The 7,500-nt window shown below is 46.2% G+C and overlaps 1 protein-coding gene across 4 annotated transcripts in view; it reads left to right on the top strand.

Annotated features, from left to right (window-relative positions):
• Positions 1–7,500, top strand: part of ano10a (anoctamin 10a) — a 26,365-nt gene that overhangs the window by 16,527 nt on the left and 2,338 nt on the right. The gene's annotated exons all lie outside the window — the stretch shown is intronic.

A 7,500-nucleotide genomic window follows, 5' to 3' on the forward strand; every position in this document is an offset into this window, starting at 1 on the left:
TCTCGCCTCGCTCCTCGCCGAAATCGACGAGCCGCTCGATCTGCTCTGAGCTCCAGTCAGGCTCTAATCTGAGCTCAAATCATGCACAGCAGCTGGAACGCAGACACGGCCTGTAACAGAATTCCTGGCCTCCACCACCCTGGCAGCTGAGTGGATGGAGAGGTTTCTCACTAGATGGAGCCAGAGTCCAAACTAGATCCACACACAGAAGTGAGTGACAGGGAGAGAGACTGAGAGACAGAGGCAGGGGGGGGGAATCTGATGTGCATCAGTGTTTGTGTGTGTGTGTGTGTGTGTGTGTGTGTGTGTGTGTGGTTCTGTCAGCCAATCATTGTTCAGGCTTTTGTGCGTATATTATTACATCCAGACTCTACCTCTCCTAATCCACCTCTGTTAACCTCTGCGTAGGGCTCGCTTGCCTTTTCTCGGCTCCGTTCAGACGCACGCTCATGCCGCAGAGAGACAGCGCGGCGGGGCTGACGTGAACGGCGAGGACGTGAAGCGCCGTTTAGAGTCACACTGTCATACCTCTCTGCTGAGGCACAAAGTGGGTCGCACGCACACACACACACACACACAGATGATGAATGTTGACAGTAAAGCTGTTGAGTTGTTTCAGCTTCACTCTGCAGGTTTAGAGCTCTGACTCTGTCCCAGGAAGCTGTCTGGACAGGCTCTGTGTCTCTGTCGTGTCTCGGTCGTGTCTCGGTTGTGTCTCGGTTGTTGCCAAAGTGTAGACCGTTTGCAGTGTGAGGCAGAGAGATGAGTGGTCGGAGTGAAACTATTTACTATATTACTAATTAGGAACAACGGTGACCCATGCAGATCCTCATCTTGCTCCCTGGAGGCCTTAAGCGGACCAAAAAAAGCGATCAGATATTTTACACTTTCCCCGTCAGACGGATGGTTTCTAGATCCGGGCATTTCCGAGCGCACTCGAAGGCGGCTTCATTTCACGGAGAAAGAGAGAAAGAAAAGCGACGGAGGGACAGAGGAAACAGTCAGCTGGTCTACAAACTCCCGGGCAGCTCAGAGCTCGTGTTTTGGTGTTTCAAGTCTTTGCTGTGGCGGCGACAGAGATAAGACTCGGGACACAGGGTTGACTTTCTCCAGCAGCTGACTCGCCCGCGGCCCCTGGCCTTTACCGTGCAGGGCCACTGTTCCATTCGTTCAGAGCACGTGAATGATCTGTCCTCCGGTCCCGCCTTCAGGATCTCGGCTCCACTTGGACGCCAATGTGTTTAACCTTCGTGTTTGTCTTCCATTCAACCATGCGTCGTCCTCCCGGTAAAAAACTGAAAATCAACACTTTTTCTGATGTTTTTGTCTCTTTTTTTCGACACTTTTTGGGCCTTTTTCAATGTTTTTGGGCACTTTTTTGATGTTTAACGCTTCTTTTCACTACCATGTATAAACACCACCAACACCAACTCATTACTAGTTTTACACTTATTTACTTATTTTTGGAATTCATGGTCAATAAACCTCATTTATAGGAAATTATACCTAATTCATGAGTTGAAAAAGCCGAAATTATGAATCATTTAGACTAATATTAAAGGAAGGATCATCACAGAAGGGTCAATGTTCAGTCGGGAGACTGTTTAAAACATTTCAGTTTTTTTCAAATGCTAAAAAATCTAACTAAACACCCCAAATTCAATGAAAGCAGAGATCCGATCTTTTGTTGTACTTGCGAAGTGCATTGTATGGAATTATCTGTGTTATTTTTTTTTTGGGTAATCCAAATTAGTTAGTTTAAAAAGAAACCCATATTTCTGATATAGACATTTAGACAACGGGTCAAATTTGACCCAAAGTAAACACCTGGGTTAAGGACCTATACTGTAACGCTAAAAAATGTGACATTTGTGTCGCTTTCTTTGGACCTATTCTTGCCTTCCTTCCTTCTACTGTCCTTCTACTTTTTACAAGTTTCTCTCTTTTTTCTTCTTATGTCACTGTTTTTGATACTATTTTGACCTATTTCCAATCAGTCATTTTTACAGTTTTACACAGGAAGACTCTCTCTCATTGGGAAGATCCAGGACTTAGCCAAAGAATTTGAACATCAACAACTTCTCAGTCCCTCCCCCCCCTTTCTGCAAGAGGCCAAACGGTCTCCTAGGCCCCTCCCCCCCACAAGGGAGAATGAATACGATGAATAACATGAATTTGAAAACTCCGACCAACTGTCTGTCATGTCTGTGCTTTAACATCAGCAACATCCAATCCAATCACTCCTTCTCGTGGCTGCCAAAACTCCGCACCAAAATTATTTCTTATTTTTATTCAGAAACTCAACTGTCTGTCTTGTAAACCCCAAAACACAAATAAAAAAATCATTAAAATCACAAACTCTAGTGATGACAGGAGCTGGCTGCAGGACAACTCAATTAAAAACCAGCATGAACAGTTTCTTATGTTCCATCAGACTAGAACTACTCCAGAGTCCGCTCTTGAGGCTTTGCTCTAATTTTCGGGGCAATTAGGGCAGGATTCGGGACTCCGGGACAACTGCTTGGATTTCGGGACTGTCCCGAATTTTTTGGGACGTCTGGTCACCCTAGTCCAGGGATCTTCAACAGGGGGTCCGGGACCCCTAGGGGGGTCCTCAGAGTCAATGCAACGGGGGCCTCCAAATTATTGTTAATTTTAGTTTTTTTCAATGAATCCAACATATTATTAGCAAATATGAATCCCCACATGATGATAGGCTTACTGGCCTATGTAAGGTAGTCATTAAGGTAGCCATCCACGGATACAGTTCATCCTGAGGACTTACTGTGCCACATGTATGTTTTAAAATGAAAACATTCATAATTTATTTTAGCTCAATTTATATTTTCAAATTTTAGACAGTATTCCATGCAAAAAAAGGTATGTATAAAGGCAGCGCCTCGTCACTTTCCAGCAGCGGTGCTGTGATACCTGGGTAATTACCAAAGGGGACTTACACACCTCAGTGAGCAGTAACCAGGCAACCGGCCCGGGCCTGCGACAGGAACAGAGTCTCAGTCTGTCTGCTCACAAGCAATGGCGGCTCTAAGGGGGCCGAGGGAGGTCAGGGCCCATGTAATGTTAAGCCTGGACCCCCCCCCTCCCACCCTCTGGCCCCCCTAACTGTATTATAAGACCCCCACAGCACCACCACTGCTGCTCACAAAGCCCCCGGATGAAGGGAGGCAGGATCAGGAGCTGATGGACAGTGCCAGGCAGCACGAGGGACACGTCTTTCTCCCCAGTGTTCAGCCATCACACCTGTGTGAGGGAAACACAGATGTCTGTCCACCTGGGAGCAGCAGAGCACGCTGTGTCCTCAGGCTGGGTGTCCTCAGGCAGGGTGTCCTCAGACTGTGTCCCTCAGGCAGTGTGTCCTCAGACTGTGTGTCCTCAGACTGTGTCCCTCAGACTGTGTCCCTCAGGCAGTGTGTCCTCAGGCAGTGTGTCCTCAGGCTGGGTGTCCTCAGGCAGTGTGTCCTCAGGCTGGGTGTTCTCAGGCTGGGTGTCCTCAGGCCGTGTGTCCTCAGACTGTGTCCCTCAGACTGTGTCCCTCAGGCAGTGTGTCCTCAGCTGTGTGTCCTCAGACTGTGTGTCCCTCAGGCCGTGTGTCCTCAGACTGTGTCCCTCAGGCCGTGTGTCCTCAGACTGTGTCCCTCAGGCAGTGTGTCCTCAGCTGTGTGTCCTCAGGCTGTGTGTCCTCAGGCTGTGTGTCCCTCAGACTGTGTGTCCCTCAGGCCGTGTGTCCCTCAGACTGTGTGTCCCTCAGGCTATGTGTCCCTCAGACTGTGTCCCTCAGGCAGTGTGTCCTCAGGCAGTGTGTCCCTCATGCAGTGTGTCCTCAGGCTGTGTGTCCCTCAGACTGTGTGTCCCTCAGGCAGTGTGTCCATCAGACTGTGTGTCCCTCAGGCAGTGTGTCCCTCAGGCAGTGTGTCCCTCAGACTGTGTGTCCCTCAGGCAGTGTGTCCTCAGGCAGTGTGTCCTCAGACTGTGTGTCCCTCAGGCAGTGTGTCCCTCAGACTGTGTGTCCCTCAGGCAGTGTGTCCCTCAGACTGTGTGTCCCTCAGACTGTGTGTCCCTCAGGCTATGTGTCCCTCAGACTGTGTCCCTCAGGCAGTGTGTCCTCAGCTGTGTGTCCTCAGGCTGTGTGTCCTCAGGCAGTGTGTCCTCAGGCTGTGTGTCCCTCAGACTGTGTGTCCCTCAGACTGTGTGTCCCTCAGGCCGTGTGTCCCTCAGACTGTGTGTCCCTCAGGCAGTGTGTCCTCAGACTGTGTGTCCTCAGGCAGTGTGTCCTCAGGCTGTGTGTCCCTCAGACTGTGTCCCTCAGGCAGTGTGTCCATCAGACTGTGTGTCCCTCAGGCAGTGTGTCCTCAGACAGTGTGTCCCTCAGGCTGTGTGTCCCTCAGGCAGTGTGTCCTCAGGCAGTGTGTCCTCAGACTGTGTGTCCCTCAGGCTGTGTGTCCCTCAGACTGTGTGTCCCTCAGACTGTGTGTCCCTCAGGCTGTGTGTCCCTCAGGCAGTGTGTCCTCAGACTGTGTGTCCCTCAGGCTGTGTGTCCCTCAGGCAGTGTGTCCCTCAGACTGTGTGTCCTCAGACTGTGTGTCCCTCAGGCAGTGTGTCCTCAGGCAGTGTGTCCCTCAGACTGTGTGTCCCTCAGACTGTGTGTCCCTCAGACTGTGTGTCCCTCAGGCAGTGTGTCCTCTGTCCTGCAGAATGCTGCTATCTGTAGAGTATCTGTAGCTGTGCTGGTGATAAGGGTTAGCCAGCCCTGTGTGGGTCAGTCCACGTGTCTGTTTCTCCAAGGTTATTTTTCGGCAGCAACTCAGTAATCTGATTACTCCGTTTTTTTTCGACAATCCCATTACCTCTGGCCCAGTGGCGGCAGCATCAGACCAGTAATCTCTCTCTGTGTGGAGCAGCCGTCCAGCTGTTCTCCTGAGGCAGACCGTGCTTGTTGATCTAATCTCGAACGATTAATCTTGCTTTTTGGATTGGCGCGTGCGCCACCTGAGAGCCTAACTCGCGGCGGGTGACATCATCAAAAAAAACCGTTGTTTTTCTTTGGTTTAAAAGTCCCGACGTCGTTCAGGTTCCAACCAGACTGCCGCGAAAAACCGAGTTCCCGTCACACGCTGTCAGATCACGCAGCGCGACGGCAGAATGACCAGTCCCCCAATCAAATGGATTGACACGCTAACGTTCCGATTAGCAGCGAAGGGTTGCCACGGTAACAGCACGACGAAGGGCCGTGTACTGAACCGAGACACCTGTCAGCGGTGCTCTGGAGAAGGTGGGGATTCTCTCCTCAGCACCTCAAGATGACTGAACGTGGCGTATACGTTTACATCCGCTGTATACGGCGTAGACGTACACGTGGAAAGCTGAAAATGCGTGCAGATAACACGCCATTTGGCTTTAGGAAAGTGGCGTGGATGTTTACGCCAAGTCATGACGCCACGTTGTCCGGTGATACACCGAAATCTGTGACCGGTCAGAATGTGTGACCGCAGCGCCGTCTACCTGCCGTAAATCATTCTGTGACTTTGCGGGAAAAATGTGTCCCGGGCAGAGGCATTACAGACTGGGGGGGGGGGGGGTAGAGCAGCCAAAAATTGTACTCAAGTAAAAGTACGGTTACTTCAGAATAATATGACTCAAGTAAAAGTAAAAAGTAGTCATCCAAATAATTACTTGAGTAAGAGTAAAAAAGTACTTGGTGAAAAAACTATGTTACTATTACTAGTATTTTCTAGTATTACTGAGTAACTGTTGAGTAACGTCTAATTTATTTTTAACACAAACATTCAATCAGACAGACAAAAATACAAAATAATCATCGTTAGGCAAATTATAGCCTAGTTCATCCAATCAATAAAATAAATTTGAATTAATTTATTAATTACAAAATAGCTTAAATTCAAATAATCCAGGTAAATTCAAATACTTAAAAAATAAAATCAATAAAATAATAATACATAAAAAAATAAATAAGCACAAGTAACCTTGTAAGTAAGGACAGTATATAAGGTCACGTGACGAGACTGCACAACTCCGTTTGATTGGTGAAACACAGCCACGTGGTAGAGCCTTCAGCGGAAGTCTCTCTCTCTGTCAAAATCAAACATTAAAATGTAGACGCGGTGGTAAAACAATGACCGTAGAATACCAAAGAGGTAAAAGAAAAGTGACGAGCTCATTGTAGCCCAATGTGGCGGGGAGTAAGAGTACAGTTTCTTCTTCACAAATCATACTCAAGTAAAAGTAAAAGTATAGTGATTTAAAACTACTCCTGGAAGTATCATTTTTCAAAACTTACTCAAGTAAAATGTACGGAGTAAATGTAACTCGGTTACTACCCACCTCTGGTGTTAATGGGTGATGTGATGATGATGATGATGATGATGATGATGATATGTGTGTATGTATTATTGGTGTATGTTTATGTTGTGGGTTTTTATTAGTTTATTATGTGGTTATTGTTGTTGTAGATATATGATGATATTGTGATGTGTGTTATGTGTTGTGGTGGGTTTTGTGTAGTTATTGTATGGTGTGTTTGTGTGTGATTTGTGTGGTTGTTATTGTTGTGTGTATTTTGGTATTTTGTGGTTGTATGGTTTTATGTTGTTATTATTATTGTGGTGTGTATTATTGGTGTTGTGTTTGTGTGGTGTGTGTGTGTAGTATTATTGGTTGGTATTATTATTATTATTGGTTAATGGTGTGATATTATTATTATTGATTATTATTATTATTGATATTATTATTGATGTGTGTGTATCGGTTTTATTATTAGTGTGTATTAGTGTGGTGTCGTAATATTATTATTGATATTGGTATTATTGTGTGTGTGTGTGTTTATTATTGGTATGTTTTATTATTATGTGTTGTGGTGTGTGTATTTTGTATGGTGTATTATTTTATTGTTTCTTGTGTGTGTGTGTATTTTTTATGGTGTGTGTCTGTGGTGTGTGGGGTTATTAGTGGTATGTGTGTATTATTTTGGTGTGTGTTATTATTATTATTAGTAGTGTGTATTATTGGTATGTGTAGTTATTATTGGGGGTGTGTGTATGGTGTGTGTATTATTGTTATTGTTATTATTATTGGTGTTATTGTTATTTTTGGTATGTGTAGTGTGTGGGGTGTGTATTATTGTGGTGTGTGTGTGGTATGTGTAGTGTGTGGGGTGTGTGTGTGTGGTGTGTGTATTATTGGTATGTGTAGTGTGTGGGGGTATTGTTGTGGTGTGTGTGTGGTATGTGTAGTGTGTGGTGTGTGTTTTGTGTTATTGTGTGGTGTTGTTGTTTTGGTGTGTGTGTTATTTTGGGGTGTGTGTGTGTGTGTTTTTTTTGTTTTGTGGTATGTGTAGTGTGTGGGTGTGTGTGTGTGGTATTGTTGTTTTGGTATGTGTAGTGTGTGGGGTGTGTGTGTGTGTGTGTGTGTGTGTGTGCTCAGTGACCCATCAAAACAGAAGCAACATATACTGACCCTGTCCAA

The sequence above is a fragment of the Perca fluviatilis genome, chromosome 7 (genome assembly GCF_010015445.1).
Source record: "Perca fluviatilis chromosome 7, GENO_Pfluv_1.0, whole genome shotgun sequence".
NCBI lineage: Eukaryota > Metazoa > Chordata > Actinopteri > Perciformes > Percidae > Perca > Perca fluviatilis.